This window comes from Tachyglossus aculeatus (genome assembly GCF_015852505.1).
Source record: "Tachyglossus aculeatus isolate mTacAcu1 chromosome 12 unlocalized genomic scaffold, mTacAcu1.pri SUPER_6_unloc_2, whole genome shotgun sequence".
NCBI classification, from domain to species: Eukaryota; Metazoa; Chordata; class Mammalia; order Monotremata; family Tachyglossidae; genus Tachyglossus; species Tachyglossus aculeatus.
In genome coordinates, this window is record NW_024044829.1 from 5,055,111 (window position 1) to 5,073,948 (window position 18,838).

The 18,838-nt window shown below is 45.6% G+C and overlaps 1 pseudogene; it reads right to left on the bottom strand.

Moving 5' to 3' along the window:
* Positions 1–449: 449 nt before the first annotated feature.
* On the bottom strand, positions 450–12,434 carry LOC119921291 (annotated as a pseudogene).
* Positions 12,435–18,838: the final 6,404 nt, after the last annotated feature.

Genomic DNA, 18,838 nt, shown 5'->3' on the forward strand with positions numbered 1-18,838 from the left:
TTGTATCCACCCTGGCGCTCAATACTGTGCCTGGCACATAGTAAACTCTTAAAAACTACCATCATCACAATTATCATTGTCATTATTATTATTATTATTATATTACTCAAGGTGGTGGTGACAGAGAAACCCTCACCCCTCTTTGGCTACAGAAGCAGAGAAACAGTGTTGCTTAGTAGATAGAGCCCGGGCCTGGGAGTCAGAAGGATGTGGGTTTTAATCCTAGCTCTGACACATGTCCGCTGTGTGACCCTGTCCAAGTCACTTCACTTCTCTGGGCCTCAATTCCCTATCTGTAAAATGGGGCTTAGGAACGTGAGCCCCATGTGTGTCAGGGACCGCGTCCAACCTGATCAACCTGTACCTATCCCGGAATTTAGAACAGCGCTAGGCACCCAGTAAGTTCTCAACGAGTACCATAAAAATAACAATAGCTATTATTATCATTATCAGCGCTTCAGGGAGAAGATCTTCCGGATGCCCCATGGATTTCTTTGTTACGGAGGCTGTAGACATTGGGGTATAGGGTCGGCGTGACCAGTGGATACAAGGCCTCCAACACCTTGTCCCTTTCGAACGAGTAGGAGGAGGTGGGCCGGATGTAGGTGTAGATGATGGGGAAGTAGTAAAGGGAGACCACGAAGATGTGGGAGGAGCAAGTGGAGAAAGCCTTCCTCTTGCCCTTGGCCATCAAGTTGAGAAGGATGTCAGGCAATGAAGCCATAGGAGAGGCAGGTCAGCAGGAAGTCTCCTCATGGCCAGAACGATATCGCCCATGAAGACCATCACCTCGTTGGCTCGGAAGGGGCTGCAGAAGAGGACCAGCAGGGCGGGGATCTAACAGAAGTGGTCGACGGCGTCCGGCCCGCAGAATGTCAGCCAGAGGATAAGGCCTGTGTGCACCCAGGCGTTGGTGACAGCGACGAGGAGGACGGCGGAGAGGAGGGCAGAGCACGTCTGCTGGCTCATGATGGCAGCGTAGCAAAGGAGGAAGCAGATGTCCTCCTAGCGGTCGTAGGCCATGGTGGTGAAGAGGACCATCTCGTCCCCAGGGACCAGGTGAAGAACAAGATGGTCTTGGAGATGGCCTTCCGCGGCCTCGGCGAGGTTTCCAGAATCTTGCGGACGATGGAGGAGGTGCACACTACGTCCACCAGGGTCAGCGGCAGGACGTATATGGGCATGTGCAGGCCGCGCTGAGAAAGACCGTGGCCACGAGGAGACCGTTGCCCAGCACGGCCACCAGGTAGACGCACAGGAAGACGGTGAAGAGGAGGGGCTGCATCTCGAGGCGGTTCGACAGGCCCAGGATGACGAACCTGGACACGGTGCTGTGGTTCCTCGAACTTGACGTGGGGGGACCTGGAGGGGTCCGGTGAAGGGAAGAGGGACAGCTGGCCGTGGAATAAAGCAGGGAAGTTGGTGGGGGAGGTAGGTGGGAGAGCTGGTGGGAAAGAGTCGGTGGAGGAGCTGAAAGGTACAGATGATGGAGCAGGGGGGAGCTAGCGGGAGAAAGGAGGATGAACTGGTGGGGAAGGGGAGAAGGAGAGCTAGTGGTCCGGATCAAAGGAAGAGCTGTTGGCTGCTTCTTCGGTCTTCTTCATCGTCCCTGACTCTGGGAACCTCCCATGGACGATGATCACTTGGGAGTAGTGAGGAAACTAGAGAAACTGAGGAAACATTAGAAATAGTTTACTATTACCATTACTAGTACTACTACTAATAATAATAATGGTATTTGTTAAGCGCTTGCTATATGCCAATCACTGCTGTAAGCGCTGGGGTAGTTACAAGGGAATCATGTTGTCCACGTGGGGCTTACAGTCTTAATCCCCTTTTTAGAGATTAGAGAACTGAGGCACAGAGAAGTAAATTGTCTTGCCCAAGATCATATAGCAGGTAAGTGGGGGAGCCGGGATTAGAACCCACGAACCCTTACTTCCAAACCCAGGGTCTTGACACTAAGCCGTCTTCTTGTTCTTGTTCTTGTTCTTGTTATTGTTGTTGTTGTTGTTGTTGTTGTTGTTGTTGTTCTTCTTCTTCTTCTTCTTCTTCTTCTTCTTCTTCTTTTTCTTGTTCTTGTTCTTCTTCTTCTTGTTGTTGTTCTTCTTGTTCTTGTTCTTCTTCTTCTTCTTGTTCTTCTTCTTCTTCTTGTTCTTCTTGTTCTTGTTCTTCTTCTTGTTCTTCTTCTTCTTCTTCTTGTTCTTGTTCTTCTTGTTCTTCTTCTTCTTCTTCTCCTTCTCCTTCTCCTCCTTCTCCTTCTTCTCCTTCTCCTTCTCCTTCTTCTCCTTCTCCTTCTCCTCCTTCTCCTTCTCCTCCTTCTCCTTCTCCTTCTCCTTCTCCTTCTCTTTCTCCTTCTCCTTCTTCTCCTTCTTCTCCTTCTTCTTCTTCTTCTTCTTCTTCTTCTTCTTCTTCTTCTTCTTCTTCTTCTTCTTCTTCTTCTTCTTCTTCTTCTTCGAGAAGGGGCCGGGTGTGAGGGACAGACATCAAAACAAGTAAACAGGCAACAGTATCTTCAATGTAAATAAATATAAGTATAGATCTATACACATCAAAACAAGTAAACAGTCATTAATGTAAATAAATAGATTTATAGATATATATATGTACACAAGTGCTGTGGGGTGGGAGGGGTACAGCAAAGGGAGCAAGATGGGGCGATGGGAAAGGAAGGGGAGGCCGAGGGAAAATGGGGCCAGGTCTTTTACCTTTATTATACCCTCCCAAACTCTTAGTATGGCTTAGCGGCAAGATCCCAGGCTTGGGAGCCAGAGGTCGTGGGTTCTAATCCCAACACTGCCATTTGCTTGCTGTGTGACCTACAAGTCACCTCACTTCTCTGTGCCTCAGTTACTTCATCTGTAAAGTGCTACTGATGCAATTGATGCCTGTTAACTTTGTTTTGTTTTGTTGCCTGCCTCCCACTTCTAGACTGAGTCCATTGTTGGGTAGGGATTGTCTCTATCTGTTGCCGAATTGTACTTTCCAAGCGCTTAGTGCAGTGCCCTGCACACCGAAAGCGCTCAATAAATACGATTGAATGAATGAATTAATTAATAAAATGTAGATTGAGACGGCGAGCCCCATGTGGGACAGGGACTGTGTTCAACCTGATTGCCTGGTATCTACCCAAAAGATTAGAACAGTACTTGGCACACAGTAAGCGCTAAACAAATACCATAAGTAGTGTTAGCAGTAGCACAATCCTCTGTATGTGGAGGTGCTCAATAATGCCATTGATTACTTGACCTTGGGTCTTGTTGTTCACTTTCCCAAGCATTTAGTGTAGTTAAGCACTCAAAAGGCACTCAATAAACACTATTGGTCATTGATTGATTGATTGATTGATTGATGGACTGAGCGATCCCAAGAAGGCCTATCCACGAGAAGTAGGGCATGGGTAAAGCATACCGAGGGTATAGCATTGAACTCATTGTTGGTTTGATGTGAATATTGCCTGCTCCAGTGAGAATAAGAATTATGGTATTTGTTAAGTGCATACTATGTGACAAGCACTGTTCTAAACGCTGGAAGCAGCGTGGCCTAATGGATAGAGTACAGGCTTGTGATTCAGAAGGACCTGGGTTCTAATCCCGGCTCTGCCACTTGTCTGCTGTGTGAGACCTTCTAGAATGTAAGCTTATTGTGAGTGGGAAATATATATGCCAAGTCTATTATATTCTACTCTCCCAAGTGCTTAGCACAGTGCTCTGCACACAGGAAGTGCTCAATAAATGTGATGTATTGGTTGGAATATCCGAAGAGGCAAATCAACGTGTACAAAAACGCCAAAGGAGGTTGTGATTTCCAAAGTGCTGAGGAAGCTTATTTTAATTAAAAACCTAATAAATAAGTTTTATTATTAATGAGAGTTAAAAATAAATAATCTCATAACAATAATAATAGTGGTGGTATTTGTTCAGTGCTTTCTCTGTGCCAATCACTTTACTACACATTGAGAGAAATATAAGACAATCAAGCTGGGCATAGTTCCTGTTTGACATGGGGCTCACAGTCTAAGTAGGAGGGAGAATACTTCAATCAATCAATCGTATTTAATGAGCGCTTTCTGTGTGCAGAACACTGTACTAGGCTCATGGGAGAGTTCGATATAACAATTGATAGACACATTCCCCGCCCACAATGAGTTCACAGTTTAGAGGAGAGAACAGGTATTGAATCCCCATTTTACAGATGAGGAGAATGAGGTCCTGAGCAGTGAAGTGACCTGCCCAAGATCAAAGAGCAGAAATATCTCGGATTGGAACCCAGAGCCCAGTACTAAGAGCTTTGCTTCCTATTGAACTTTCCCAAGCGCTTAATACAGTGGATTGCCCACAACGGGCACTTAATAAATACCTTTAATACCATAGAAGAGAACTGGATTCAGTGAATTCAATTTCAAAGCCTTCCTAAAAATCTCATCTCCTCCAGGAAGACTTCTCATATTAATTCCCAACTTTTCTTTCCAACACACCTTTTGCACTTTTATACTTTTTTTCCTTTCGTTGGCACATATGCCAATGCGATTTTTATAACGATGTTGTTTATGGGCCCATCCCTGTGCTATAAGTGCTGAAACTGATACAAGATAAACTAACTGGACACAGTCCCTGGACTCATAGTCTAAGAGAGAGGGAAAACGGGTATTGTATCTTATTTTACCAATGAGGAAACTGAGGCACAGAGAAGATAAGGGGCTTTCAAAAATCCACACGGCCAAAAATATCAGAGCTAATTCTCGATCCCACATATCATGTCTTTCAGTTCTGGACTAGGCTAGGATTTGTAAAGTCACATATGACAGTATAACAAATGATAATCAATCAATCAATGGAATTTATTGAATGCTTACTGTATGTAGAGCACTGGACTAAACATTTGGAAGAGTACAGCATAACAGAGTTGCTCGTCACTGTTAAGCACTGACTATGTACCAGCACTGTGCTAAGCACTGGGGTAGATACAGGCTAATCAGGTTGGGCCCGCTCTTAATCTCAATTTTACAGATGAGGGGACTGAGGCACAGAGATATGACTGGCCCAAGGTCATAGAACAAACAAGAGGAGGAGGGGGAATTAGAACCTAGGTCCTTCCAACTCCCAGTCCCGGGCCGTAGCCACCAGGCCACGATGCTTCTCATGCTCCTACTCCACCGCTCAGTCGAGGTGTGAGCTGGGAGGGACCTCCTCTAGGAGAAAATAAAATTTATCCTGCTGGCCCGGGGGTGCCGACAGGGTCCACCGATCGGAGTAATTTGGAGAGGCAGGCAGGAAGCAGGCCTGAGAAGGAATCAGTATAAAGTCCAGCATTCTTTCACTTCTGCTTTTCATTTCCCCCGCCTCTACCGCCTCAATGCTTGAGAACAAGGCCTCCGTGTGACTTGATTTCCCTCTCGGAAGAGGGACTAAACTTTTCCAGCAGCTGTCGTCTCCTTTTTTCATTTTGCTCAGCTCCGGGCAGGCTTTGCCGATTGCTCCACTGAGCTGATAGGCCACTGAGACCTCATTGGGAAGTCCACCCAAAGGAAGGATGAGACTGCCAACTGCCTAATCGCCTCCCTTGAGTCTTATTAATAACTTTCTGAAACGCTCCACGCGTTGCACTTTTAACGAGTCCCCAAGAGCCTCCCTGCAATAGACAACACTTGATTGCTAATTTCCACCGAGCTCGTTTCAGCCTGGGGAGAGCCAAGTGTCAGAGCAACAGAGATGCTTCTGGTGGCTCTTGGGCTGGTGGGATGGGGGAAGGGAGAAGGGTCCCCGGAAGGGCCGAGGCGGGGGGCGGCAGACGCTGACACCCTCCCCCACCGTCTCTGCTATGTCCTGGAGTGACCCCGGGAATGGTCCCAGCAGAGAGGGGGCCGAGAAGGGAGTCGGCCGGGGAAATCCGTCGGCTTCACTCCTGTTTGGAGCAAAGTCTTCCCGGCTTTCATCTCCCAGATAAAGCCCCTTCGGACGGCTTTTCTTGGCTGACGAGTTGGATTCTCTTCTAGGCCTCGGGGCTCCGTTAAAATGCGATGGGTGAGGTTATTGAAAACACACACATATGCACACGTATACATACACTGGCATTTATATTCATACGTGCATAGTCCCATACTTATACACACACACACAGAAACACGCTCACACACATACATCGTGTACATATGTGGTGTACATATATGCGTATGCATGCAAGCAGCCATAAGTATGTGCTAATAATAATAATAATAATAATAATAATAATAATAATAATAATAGTAACATCTGTTAAGCGCTTGCTATGTGCCAAGAACTGTTCTAAGCACTAGGGTAGATACCAGGTAATCAGGTTGTCCCACGTGGGGCTCACAGTCTTCATCCCCATTTTGCACGTGAGGTACTTGAGGCACAGAGAAGTGTAGTCACATACACACATCCACATTTGTATACATTATTTACAGTATATATGCATTATATACATGATGTGTATAGATCTACGATTCCATTTATTTCTACTGATGCTATTGATGCCTGTTTACTTGTTTTGATGTCTGTCACCCTCCTTCTAGACTGTGAGCCTGTTGTTGGGTAGGGATTGTCTCTGTTGCCGAATTGCTCTCCCCCAAACGCTTAGTACAGTGCTCTCCACACAGTAAGTGCTCAATAAATACGATTGATCGAAATATGATTGAATGTAATATGATTGGTTGAATTTGTGTGTATATACATGTGCACAGATATATAAGCATACATGTGCATGTGTGCAAACATACACCCACACGTATACGGGCATGCATGTATGTGCATATGTACCTATATATGCATGTACCATGTGACTACACTCACACATATACATGAACACATATGCATACGTTTAAGCACATACCTGTGTGGGGGAAACAGCCCTGGCTTTGTGGCAAGAGCCCGAACATGGGAATCAGAGGTCATAGGTTCTAATCCCAGCTCTGCCACTTGCCATCTGTGTGATCTTGTGCAAGTCATTTCAATTCTCCATGCCGCAGTTTCCTCATATGTAAAATGTAGATGAAAACTGTGAGCCACACGTGGGACAACCTTATTACGTATTTTCACCGCACCGCCCCCCCCGCCAGCGATTAGAACAATGTTCGGCATATGATAAGTGCTTAAAATATACCATCATTATTATCATTATGACCTACACTCTCACACATACATATGCATATATACATGTATATACGTACACTAGGGTGGCCATTCACCAAACTTCTACATAGGACAGGTTCGTTTCCCAGGTGGGTTTTCCCCTGTCCAAATCAATCAATTGGCAATGTTTACCCAGGTCTGTCGTTTACTAAGAATACAGCACTAAGTACTAAGCACTGTGAAGAGTTCAAGAGAAGCAAGAGACACATTTCCTTGCCCTCAGGGAGCTTACAATTTAATGGGGGAGAGATCAAAGGTATTTAAAAGAATGAAAGCAGAAGGAAAAAATGAGAATTTAACAGGAAATGTGTGGGAATGAAATAGCTGAATAAAAAATTGAAAGTGTAAGTACATATAAAGATATATATAACAATTAATAAACATATACATACAAATTAATCAATCAATTGATAGTATTTATTGAGTTTGTTCTCTGTAAAAGAGCACTGTAACTAAAGGCTTGAGGGAGTATCAGTCTCCCCCTCAAGACTGTTAAATTTACTGTGGACCCTATGTGGAACTCGGACTGTTCCAACATGATTAACCTATGTCTACCCCTGCGCTTAGTACACTGCCTGGCACCTTGGAAGCACTCAGCAAATGCCATTTAGGAAAAAAAAAAGCATGGAATCAGTATTTCAACTTTCCCTAAGTATGGTAAATATCCCCCACAATCCTCCAGGGAAATAAACTCTCTGTGGTAGCCATTTGTATGCTATCTGGAGCTACAACAATACACAATCGATCACTTGATGACATTCATTGAGCACCTACTGAGTGCTAACACTTAACTAAGGACTTTATTATTATTATTATTATTATCATTATGTTACTAGTACTAGATCTAGAAGAATGGCTCAGTGGAAAGAGCACGGGCTTTGGAGTCAGAGGTCATGGGTTTAAATCCCGGCTCCACCACTTGTCAGCTGTGTGACTTTGGGTAAGTCACTTAACTTCTCTGGGCCTCAGTGACCTCATCTGTAAAATGGGGATTAAGACTGTAAGCCTCCCGTGGGACAACCTGATCACCTTGTAACTTCCCCAGCGCTTAGAGCAGTGCTTTGCACATAGTAAGTGTTTAATAAATGCCATTAGTATTAAATCAGGTCAGACACATTCCCTGTCCCACACTGGCCTCACAGTCTATTTCATTTTCTACTTATTTTATGGTACTTGTTAAACAACTACCACGTGCCAGACACGGTACTAAACTCTGGGTCAGATGCAAGATAATCGAATAGGAAACAGTCCGTGTCCCACATGGAACTCACAGTCTTAATCCCCATTTTACAGACAAGTTAACTGAGGCATAGAGGAGTTAACTGACTTCTCTGTCTAGAAGAGAGAGAGAAGAGGATGGAATCCCCATTTGACAAGGAGGAGACTGAGGCAGAGAAAAGTGAAGCGACATGCCCGAGGTCATGCAGTAGACAGGGGGAGGAGCCGGAATTAGAACCCAGGTCCTCTGACTCCCAGACCCATGCTCTTTCCACTAGACCGTGCTGCTTCAAATTCTTGAAGAACATACGACAATAGCTCTCAGTACAATGCTCTGCACAGAGAAAGAGCTCAACAAATACGATTGAATGCATAATAAGTCATACGTTTCCTTCCCTCGAGGAGTTTACAGTATAATGGAGATCCATGCCTTCAGTCCGTCACTGTCAGTAATTGAGCACCTACTCAGTGTTAGATACTGTACTAAATTCTTGGAAGAGTACAAGACACTTGTCCCACGCCCTCAAGAAGTTTAAAGGCCAAAGGAGATAGCTTGCAATCAATTTTGTTCTTTATATTCTATCACAGACCTAATGAGTGGTGGGCACTATATTAAGTGCTGGGGAGGGTACATAAAAGAATAGCAAAACAAATAATAATAATGATAATAATAATATTTGTTAAGTGCCTACTATATGCCAAGCACCGTTCTAAGCGTGGGGGTAGATACAAGGTACAAAGACTGGCGTTGACCTCTGCCTCTCGAACTACTACAGTGGCAAGGCCTGAGGCCAAGGGCGAGAGAATGGAAGGCGCGGGCGGCGGTTATTTAGAACGTTGTCCGATTGAGATTGAGAGTAATTTTGGTAGTTTTTATGAACTTGCTACCATTCCCTGTGAGGTGTACTGCAGAGAATATAGAGACCCCTAACTCGGTCCAAATCGGACTTCTTTCATCACATTCGCTCTCGGGAGAGCTTACCACTTAAACAAACGCCAAAGCACTGAGCAACCCCACCATGTACTGAAGGCCGCCCCCTTAAATCGGGAGGGGTTTTGAAACATCATTTCATTGGCATCACCACGCTCCCCGCTGGTCCAGGCAGCTGCCCTTGGCCTTCCCCAAGATTGTTATTTGTTAATTGTTAACTACTCTCTGTGATGTCATCGTCTGCTTATTTTATTTTATTTTATTTTATTATTCCCATCGAAAGTTAATTGCTAATGTCTCGGTGATGTCATCAACTTCTCATTTAACTGCCATCGCATGTTAATTGTTAACTGCTGTCTGCGATGTCATCATCTGTTTATATTTTGCCATCACATAGTAGAGAAGCAGCGTGGCTCAGTGGAAAGAGCACGGGCTTTGGAGTCAGTGGTCATAGGTTCAAATCCCGGCTCTGCCAATTGTCAGCTGTGTGACTTTGGGCAAGTCACTTAATTTCTCTGTGCCTCAGTTACCTCAACTGTAAAATGGGGGTGAAGACTGTGAGGTCCCCGTGGGACAACCTGATCACCATGTATCCCCCCCAGCTCTTAAAACAGTGCTTTACACATTGTAAGCACTTAATAAATGCCATCATCATTATTATTACCTGTTATCTGCTCTCTGTGATATCACCATCTGCCTATTTTATTATTGCCATTGCATGTTAATTGTTAATCAATCAATCAATTGTATTTACTGAGCGCTTACTGTGTGCAGAACCCTGTACTAAGCGCTTGGGAAGTACAAGTTGGCAGCATGTAGAGACGGTCCCTACCCAACAGTGGGCTCACAGTCTAGAAGGGGAAGACAGAGAACAAAATATATTAACAAAATAAAATAAATAAAATAGATATGTAAACGTAAAATAAATAAATAAATAGAGTAATAAATACGTACAAACATATATACATATTCTCCTGGAGGCAATATTGTCTAGTGATTTAGATGTGGGCTTCAGCTACTGATAGAGTACATTATTATACATATCAACCTCTGCCTGTCTTCACACCATCCGAGCTCCTGTTTTGTCCTAAATGCTAGCCTCTTTGCTCTCAAGGACCCAAGGACCTGCACTTCTAGCCCACATTCTGACTCTCGACTGAAACGCCCTCCCTACTCATATTTGATAATCTCTTGAAGTTTTGTAGAAATATATTACATTGGGCATTGCTTCCTGCATTCCCCCCAGCGTGCAAATGTAGGCAGAGACCATGTCTAACAAGTTTGTCATATGGTACTTTCACAAGCATACAGTACAGAGTTCTGCACGCAGTTAGTGCTCAATAAATACAACTGACTGAAAGATGAAAATCGAACTCCTCTTGTTCATGAAAATTCAGGGCTTTTTGAAAAACACCATTATGTTTGTGTCATTTGTAAAGCAAATGTTATGTCATGTTCAAACTCATGAGTAACCCCATACCTAGAGTGACTGCTAATACCAGTGTGAAAATAAATCTTTAAATTTCTTATCGATGAAAAATATTTTACCGTGCCTTTCGGTAGTCTTGAGAAACTTCCGTGACCTTGAAGTGTCTTTTTTTGTCTTAGCTTTTCAATTTTGTTGGGCTTAGTATAGGGCTCTGCACACACTAAGCGCTCAATAAATTTCATTGAATGAATGACAGTTACTCTCCCTCGCTTCAAAGACTTTCTGAAGGCACGTCACCCCCAAAAGGCCTTCCCTGAGTAAGCCTTCTTTTCCCTTTCTTCAGCTTCCTTCTCCATCGCCCTGACTAGTTCCTTTCATTCATACTTCTCCCAGCCCCACCGCACATATGTGCGTATCTGTAAGTTATTTATCTGTATTAATGTCTATCTCCACCTCTGGACTGTAAGCTCGTTTTGGGCATGAAATGCGTCTGCTTATTTTTATATTGTACTCTCCCAAGCGATTAGTACAGTGCTGTACTAATACACACAGTAAGGCACTCAATAAAATAGATCAATTAACTGACTGACTGCAAACAATTCAACAAACCCCTCAGGGAATCACCAGACTAAGTAGTTATTGCTGCTGATTATCTCATCCCACCTTTTAAATTTCCTTGACCTTACCATGTCCCCTCTACACCAGCCCTCCAGTCGGTCCATCCCAGATCTGCTCTCCCAACGCATTTGACTTGCCCCCTCCTCCTCCTCCATCCAGCCCCTCTCTACCCCTTTTGTAATCCCCACCCCTACTCCCTCCCCCAACCTAAATTCGTAATCCTGTCCCAGCGCCACCCTTCGTCCTCCTCCCCTTGGGCCAGCCCATCAACTCACTGACACCCAACCCCTCCCTACCCCTCGCCCCGTCTCCTCCCCAGAACATCCGCCACAGCCTCAGCCCAGTGTGACCTGTGGAACCCCTGCTCTGTCATGTTCAAACTTTCCTTTATTATTGAACTGTTCCTGACCTAAGCAGTGCTCCTCCTAGCCATCATCATCATCATCATCATCATCAATCGTATTTATTGAGCGCTTACTGTGTGCAGAGCACTGTACTAAGCGCTTGGGAAGTACAAGTTGGCAACATATAGAGACAGTCTCTACCCAACAGTGGGCTCACAGTCTAAAAGGGGGAGACAGAGAACAAAACCAAACATACTAACAAAATAGAATAAATAGAATAGATAGGTACAAGTAAAATAAATAAATAAAGAGTAACAAATATGTACAAACATATATACATATATACAGGTGCAGTGGGGAAGGGAAGGAGGTAAGATGTGGGGGGATGGAGAGGGGGACGAGGGGGAGAGGAAGGAAGGGGCTCAGTCTGGGAAGGCCTCCTGGAGGAGGTGGAGTTGGTCTAATCAGTCTCCGGTCATCCTGCTGACCAGCCCCATGGGCCACCTTTCCCTACCCTCTCCCGCCAAACCGCCGCCGCCTCTCCACTTCCACGGCCGGGCCATGGACCCACAGAGCAAGGAAGAAACACCCTTAGGTTCCAAGAGGCTTTTAATGCCCAACGCGTCCGAAGGGGCCCGGTGACGGCCTACCGGCCGGGCCTCCTCTCCCAGGACCACTCGACCACCGTTCGGCTGCGCTCCTGGCCTGCCTCCCCCACGGGTGGGCAGAAACCGGAGAGCCATTGCGGTGGGCAAGATTCCGGGGCGGGGACGCCCCTGCCCGGCCCTTGCTGGGGACACAGGGGTCGGGTATGACCCATTCAGGCCGGGGGTCCGGCCCCCCTGGGCGTGGCCCTGTAGATGTGGATGTTCTGCTCCTGGTCGCATTGCACCAGCTCCACGTGGAAGGCACGGGGCAGCAGGCAGTGGAAAAAGCGTCCAGTGCCGTGCTCCTCGCGCATCTTGGAGGCCAGGAGTACGGTGCCGCGGGGCCCACACAGGTGTTGCAGAGTGGCCAGCAGCTGCGGGAACTCGGGCTCCAGGTAGACGATGTCTGCGCCAAGCACCAAGCCATCACTGAAACCTCACTCTCTCCCGATGATATGGTCTCCCCTGCAGCCCACTCTAGAGGGAACCTCATCTTCACCCACTCCCCAGATTCATTGGGACAGAGTAAGATGCTTTCTCCCCAGTGCCTCTTTTGCATCATTCCATCGCCCCAATCCCTTTCTTTCCCTTCTTTCAGAGCCCATATCATCCGCCTCTACCACCCACTCCAGATTCTAGTAATGGTCATCTACCTACCCCCAGGCCCTACCTCCAACGTTTATAACCATTTTGATCCCTTTCTCACATCCTGCCGGTCTCAGCTCTGCAACATTGCCAAGATCCGCCCATTCCTCTCCATCCAAACCGCTACCCTGCTCGTTCAAGCTCTCATCCTATCCCGTCTGGGCTACTGCATCAGCCTTCTCTCTGATCTCCTATCCTCGTGTCTCTCCCCACTTCATTCCATATTTCATGCTGCTGCCCGGATTGTCTTTGTCCAGAAACGCTCTGGGTATGTTACTCCCCTCCTCAAAACTTTCCAGTGGCTACCAATCAATCTGCGCATCAGGCAGAAACTCCTAACCCTCGGCTTCAAGGCTCTACATCACCTCGCCCCCTCCTACCGCACCTCCCTTCTCTCCTTCTACAGCCCAGCCCTCACCCTCCGCCCCCCTGCCGCTACTCTCCTCACCTGCCTCGTTCTCACCTGTCCTGCCGTCGACTCCCGGCCCACGTCATCCCCCTGGCCTGGAATGCCCTCCCTCTGCACATCCCCTCCAGGAGGCCTTCCCAGACTGAGCCCCCTCCTTCCTCTCCCCCTAGCCCTCCTACATCCCCCGTCTTACCTCCTTCCCTTCCCCACAGCACCTGTATATATGTATATATGTTTGTACATATTTATTACTCTATTTATTTATTTATTTTACTTGTACATATCTATTCTATTTATTTCATTTTGTTAATATGTTTGGTTTTGTTCTATGTCTCCCCCTTCTAGACTGTGAGCCCACTGTTGGGTAGAGATTGTCTCTATATGTTGCCAACTTGTACTTCCCAAGCGCTTAGTACAGTGCTCTGCACACAGTAAGCGCTCAATAAATACGATTGATTGATTGACTGATACCAACCCACAGCACTGGATCACCTCTACAGTCTGCCTCCTTCGCTCGTGTGCACCAGCCGCAAAGCAGTGCTAGTGGAAATCTAGATATCAGGCCAACCTCGTCCACTCCAAGTTTATCCTTGCATGCTTTAACTCTACTCTCTCCTCCGCTTCACAAAATTATTTCCCCACCCTTATCGACATCCAAGCCCATTGCCCTCGCCAGTTGTTCCGGTCGATCAACTCCCTCCTCAAGCTCCCTATTCCACTGCCTCCCTTACCCTAATACGCTGGTGACCTAGTTTTTTGAGAAAATTGAAACCATCAAGCATGATTGTCCTAAAATCTCTCCCCTGCCTCTTCTTCAACTCTGCCATCTTTTCCAAGAGTAGCTCAAGAGGATTAGAGGAGAGTAGTGAGGTGGGTGTTTGGCACTGACCCCGCATCTGCTTCTGGAAATTGGGACTGGGGCTCTGTGCACGTCACTGGTTCTGTTTGACTTGATTGTGGTTCCAATAGGACGCAGGGACTGAACTGTATAAATGGGTATAAACTGTATAAACCTCACCCTTGCCAGTACAACTCGTTTTAAGATTTGGTCTGCCTCTGAAGTTTATAAGAATATGTTTCTTTTTCTAGGTCACTCTTTACTATAGAGGGATGACCAGGTGTATTGTCCCCTTCCATTGGCTTTCTAACCTTAGAACCTCAGACCTTTACTGTAAATGCTTTCCCCAGAATCAACTCCCATCATCAATGGTTTTTTTCTTATATTGCCTCTATAACGTATCTCTTATCGTCATAAAGAAATCATATTTGATGATGATGATAATCATAATAATTGGTGTGTGTTCATTATGTGCCAGACATTTTTCTAAGCGCTAAGGTACAAAGTAATCAGGTTGGACACAATCCCTGTCCCATATTGGGCTCTCAATCTTAATCCCTGTTTTACAGATGAGGTAACTGAGGCAGAGAGAAGTGAAGTGACTTCCCCAAAGACACACAGCAGACACGTAGCAGACATTGCCTTTTATTCCCAGGAGAGTGCTCTTTCCACTAGGCAACCCTGCTTCCCAGTTTAGAGAGAAAGACAAGTATTAAAATGAATTAGATAAGAACACGAGTTCTGTAGAGTTAAGGGTGGGGGTGAATAAAGCGTACAAATCCAAGAAAGCATGAGAAAGGAGACGTAGTAGAGGAAATAAGGGCTTAGTCGAGAAAGTCCTCTGAGAGGACCTATGATTTTAATAAGACTATGAAGGCGGGGAGAGCGATCGTCCGTTGGATGTGGAGGGAGGAGATGTAGGCAAGGGGATAGGAGCAAGAGCAAGATACATATCTACCTTATTTAACACCTGCCTCACTCTCTAGATGGTAAACTCTCACAAGCCCTTAGCACAAAGTAAATGCTCAAATTCTATTTGAAGCATTGATTACGTAGAACTGACCCATACGGGAGACAATATGACATCAACATGAAGAACAATAAACTATCAAGGAAGGGGCTTGAGACTTGCAAATGCATTTAGGATACAGTTATGAAGCTCTTGTACAGAAATCCATGGGGAAGGATAAGAGAAAATTTCCAAGAAAAATAGAACGATGTAAGGCACCTTAGGCTGCTGTTATTCATTCAACCGCATTTATTGAGCGCTTACTGAGTGCAGAGCACTGTACTAAGCACTATTAGAGGAGAGAGGTGAAAGATCTGGGTTATAGTATGAAGTCAATGAAGTAAGATAGGAGGGGGCAATTTGATAGAATACTTTAAAGTCTGTGGTAAAAGATTTCTGTTTGATGTGGAGGTGGATGGGCAACTACTGGAGATTCCTGGAATGGTAAACAGGGTGTGAATGTTTTCAGAAAAAATGATTGGGGCATTGGATGAATTGTGGATTTGAGTGGGGACTCATACTCGTCCTGGTTCCGAGTGTTGTTTTTCATGTTCTGATTTTCTGGGAGGATCTTCCTGTGTTTAAATATTTAACTCCCTCTGTGAAACCTAGCAGAATCTTCTGAGTCCCTTCCCAAGTTCCAGAACCTTCCCAGAGGATGCGTTCACTCATTTATTCAATAGTATCGATTGAGTGCTTACTATGTACAGAGATTGTACTAAGCATTTGGGAAAGTATAATACAGAAATAGAGACAATCCCTGCCCACAACGAGCTCACAGTCTAGAGGGGGAGACAGACAACAATATAAGTAAACAGACAACAAGATAAATAAGTAAAATTACAGATAGAGGCATAAACACTGTGGGGCCGGGAGGGGGGAAAGAGTAAAAGGAGCAAGTCAGGTTGACGTGGAAGTGAGTGAGAGTTAAGGGAAAGTGGGGCTTAGTCTGGGAAGGACTCTTGGAGGAGATGTGCCTTCAGTAAGGCTTTGAAAAGGGAAAGTAACTGTCTGGAAGATTTGAGGAGGGAAGGCGTTCCAGGCCAGAAGTAGAACGTGGACCAGGGATCGACAGCAATACAGGAAAGATCAAGGGAAATCAGAGGAGCGAAGGATGCGGGCTGGGCTGTAGGAGAGAAGGGAGTTGTTAAGAGGGGGAAAGGTGAAGGAGAGCTTTAAAGCCAATGGTGAGGAGTTTTTGTTTGATACGGAGGTGTACAGGCAACCGCTGGAGCTTCTGAGGAGAGGGGTGACATGCCCTGACAGTTTCCACAGAAAGATAATCCAGGAAACGGAGTGAAGTAAAGACTGGAGTGGGGAGAGGCAGGAGGTTGAGATGTTCGAAAGGAGGCTGATATAGTAATCTAGGCGGGATAATATGAGTGATTGAACTAACGTGGTAGAAGTTTGGATGGAGAGGAAAGGGCGTATTTTAGAAACGTTGTGAAGGTGGGATCGACAGCATCTGGTGTTCGATTTGATATGTGGTTTGCATGAGAGAGCGGAGTCAAGGATGAACGCTAACGTTGCCAGTGTGTTAGACGGGAAGGATGGTTGTGCCATCTACAGTGACGGGAAAGTTCGGGAGAGGACAGGTTTGGGGGGAAGATAAAGAGCTCTGTTTTGGACATGTTAAATTTGAGCTGATGGGAGGGCATCCCAAAAGAGCTCCTGGTTCATCTGAAGCTTAGAGGATGCTGTATCCACTACAATCTCTATTGATGCTTTCGTGAGTTGCTCCAAGCACCTAGTTGAATAAGAAGAAAGAAAGTAAGAATAGGAAGAATAGGAAGAAAGCGCTGTACGAACTAGTGGTTTTCTTGGCATTGAGTGACCCTTATAGCTTTCCTCGGTGTGCTGAGAGGGCAACATTTTGCATGGTTTAGAGAGAGGAAAGGTTTAGAGACATTTTTCTTTACTGTTAATTAACTGCCTGCCTGTCTCTTCGTTGCCTTCCCTTTCTCGCCTCCTCCTCTCTCCCAGCCAAAGGATACGAGTCTACAGCGACCCAGAGGGGCAGGAAAGAGAAATATTCTGGGGAGATAACTTGCAAAATTCAGAATGTGTTCACAAGTCATTCTTGGGAAACAAATGGTAAAAAGAGCATCTAAAAAGACTTTGATCTGACACCATCTTGTGAGTACTTCAGATTCAGATCTCTTGATTTTTTAAAAAAAATCTTAATTTGCTTTCCCTTCTAAAAACTATTGAAAATGAGGGAAAAGGGAATAAGATTAACTTCTTGCAACCTCTTGTTGAATTAAGTAAAGAATTTTCTTTTCCAGAAATCTTCCTGCTAAATCAGTATAGGAAGCTTTAAATCACCAGAAAGAGTATGAGTAAAAGTAAAGAGTAAAAACCAGAACAGAAAATTGGTGCATGATTAATTTATGAAGTCACTGAACTTGAATAAATCAAGGCCAAATCAAAGACACATTCAAATGCATTAATCTTCTCTATTTCACTCCTATGTGTGAGGAAGGCAAAATAGGGTAGAAGCAGATGTTGAGACAGCTACCTGCCCTGCACCTGCCAAAAAAAAACCTACCTAAGCAGCCGACACTCAATTTTGAAGTGGACACCCAGTAGTCAAGCCAGATGTTGCCGTCTGCCTCCACGTGTCCGGCGCAGCGGGGAGACGGGCTCACACAATGGAAGAACACAGGCCAGGCGGGTCTGAAGGTGGACAAGGAGACTGTTTATTCAGCACACTGTGGAGGATTTTATACAGTGAGGAGCCTCAAGGGAGTCAGGAGACAGGCGGATGACTGCAAGCTTATCAGCAAGGCTGAGCTTATCAGCAAGACTGAGCTCATCAGCAAGACTGAGCTTATCAGCAAGGCTGAGCTCATGCCTAGATCAGCGCGTTCCCAAGGCAATTCTCAGAACAGCGTCAAGTTATTCATCTAGCAGCCTGACTTCCCTCATTGTTCCTGTGAGCACGGAAGGCCGGGGGGCCTGGACCACTACTTAGGCCCAGATGTTAGGTCTGCCACAAGTCCCCCTTTTTGTTTTTGAAACAATTGCAAAGCATGGAGTTGAGTAAGAAGCGGGCGAAGGAAGACAGATAGCCATCGGGCAACGCAGGGCAGGCAAAACATGGCCAAGATCAACAAAATAATATATGGGAGACTATGAACAGCATTGAAAAGGATTAGAAGGATTAAAAGGATTAACCACCTCAAGGGCAGAAATGATCCGTGAATCAATATCAACAGGAATGGTCAAGGGAGGGGTATTTAGCATAGCATCGGAGAGTAAGGCAAGGTGTGACAAATCAAGGGAGACATTCGAAGAATGCCAGGCTCCTTGGAGCCGATTTCGGATCGCGGACCACGAAAACCCGGGAAATGTGGCATTATAATAATATGGGGTCACACAGATATGAGGGTAACGATAATCACAACGTTGAAAAGAAAGTTGAGTGTGCATAGCAAGGAGGGAGACGTTGACAAGTGCCTCTTCTCCTGGTCCTTCCCATGGAATCGCATCACCCCCTACAAGGTCAGAAGCATTAGTGAGAATATCTCCCACCGGCTCCTGCCACGTAACTGGCCTCACCCATGGAGGGTATGGAACAAAAGTCCAATAGTCCTCAG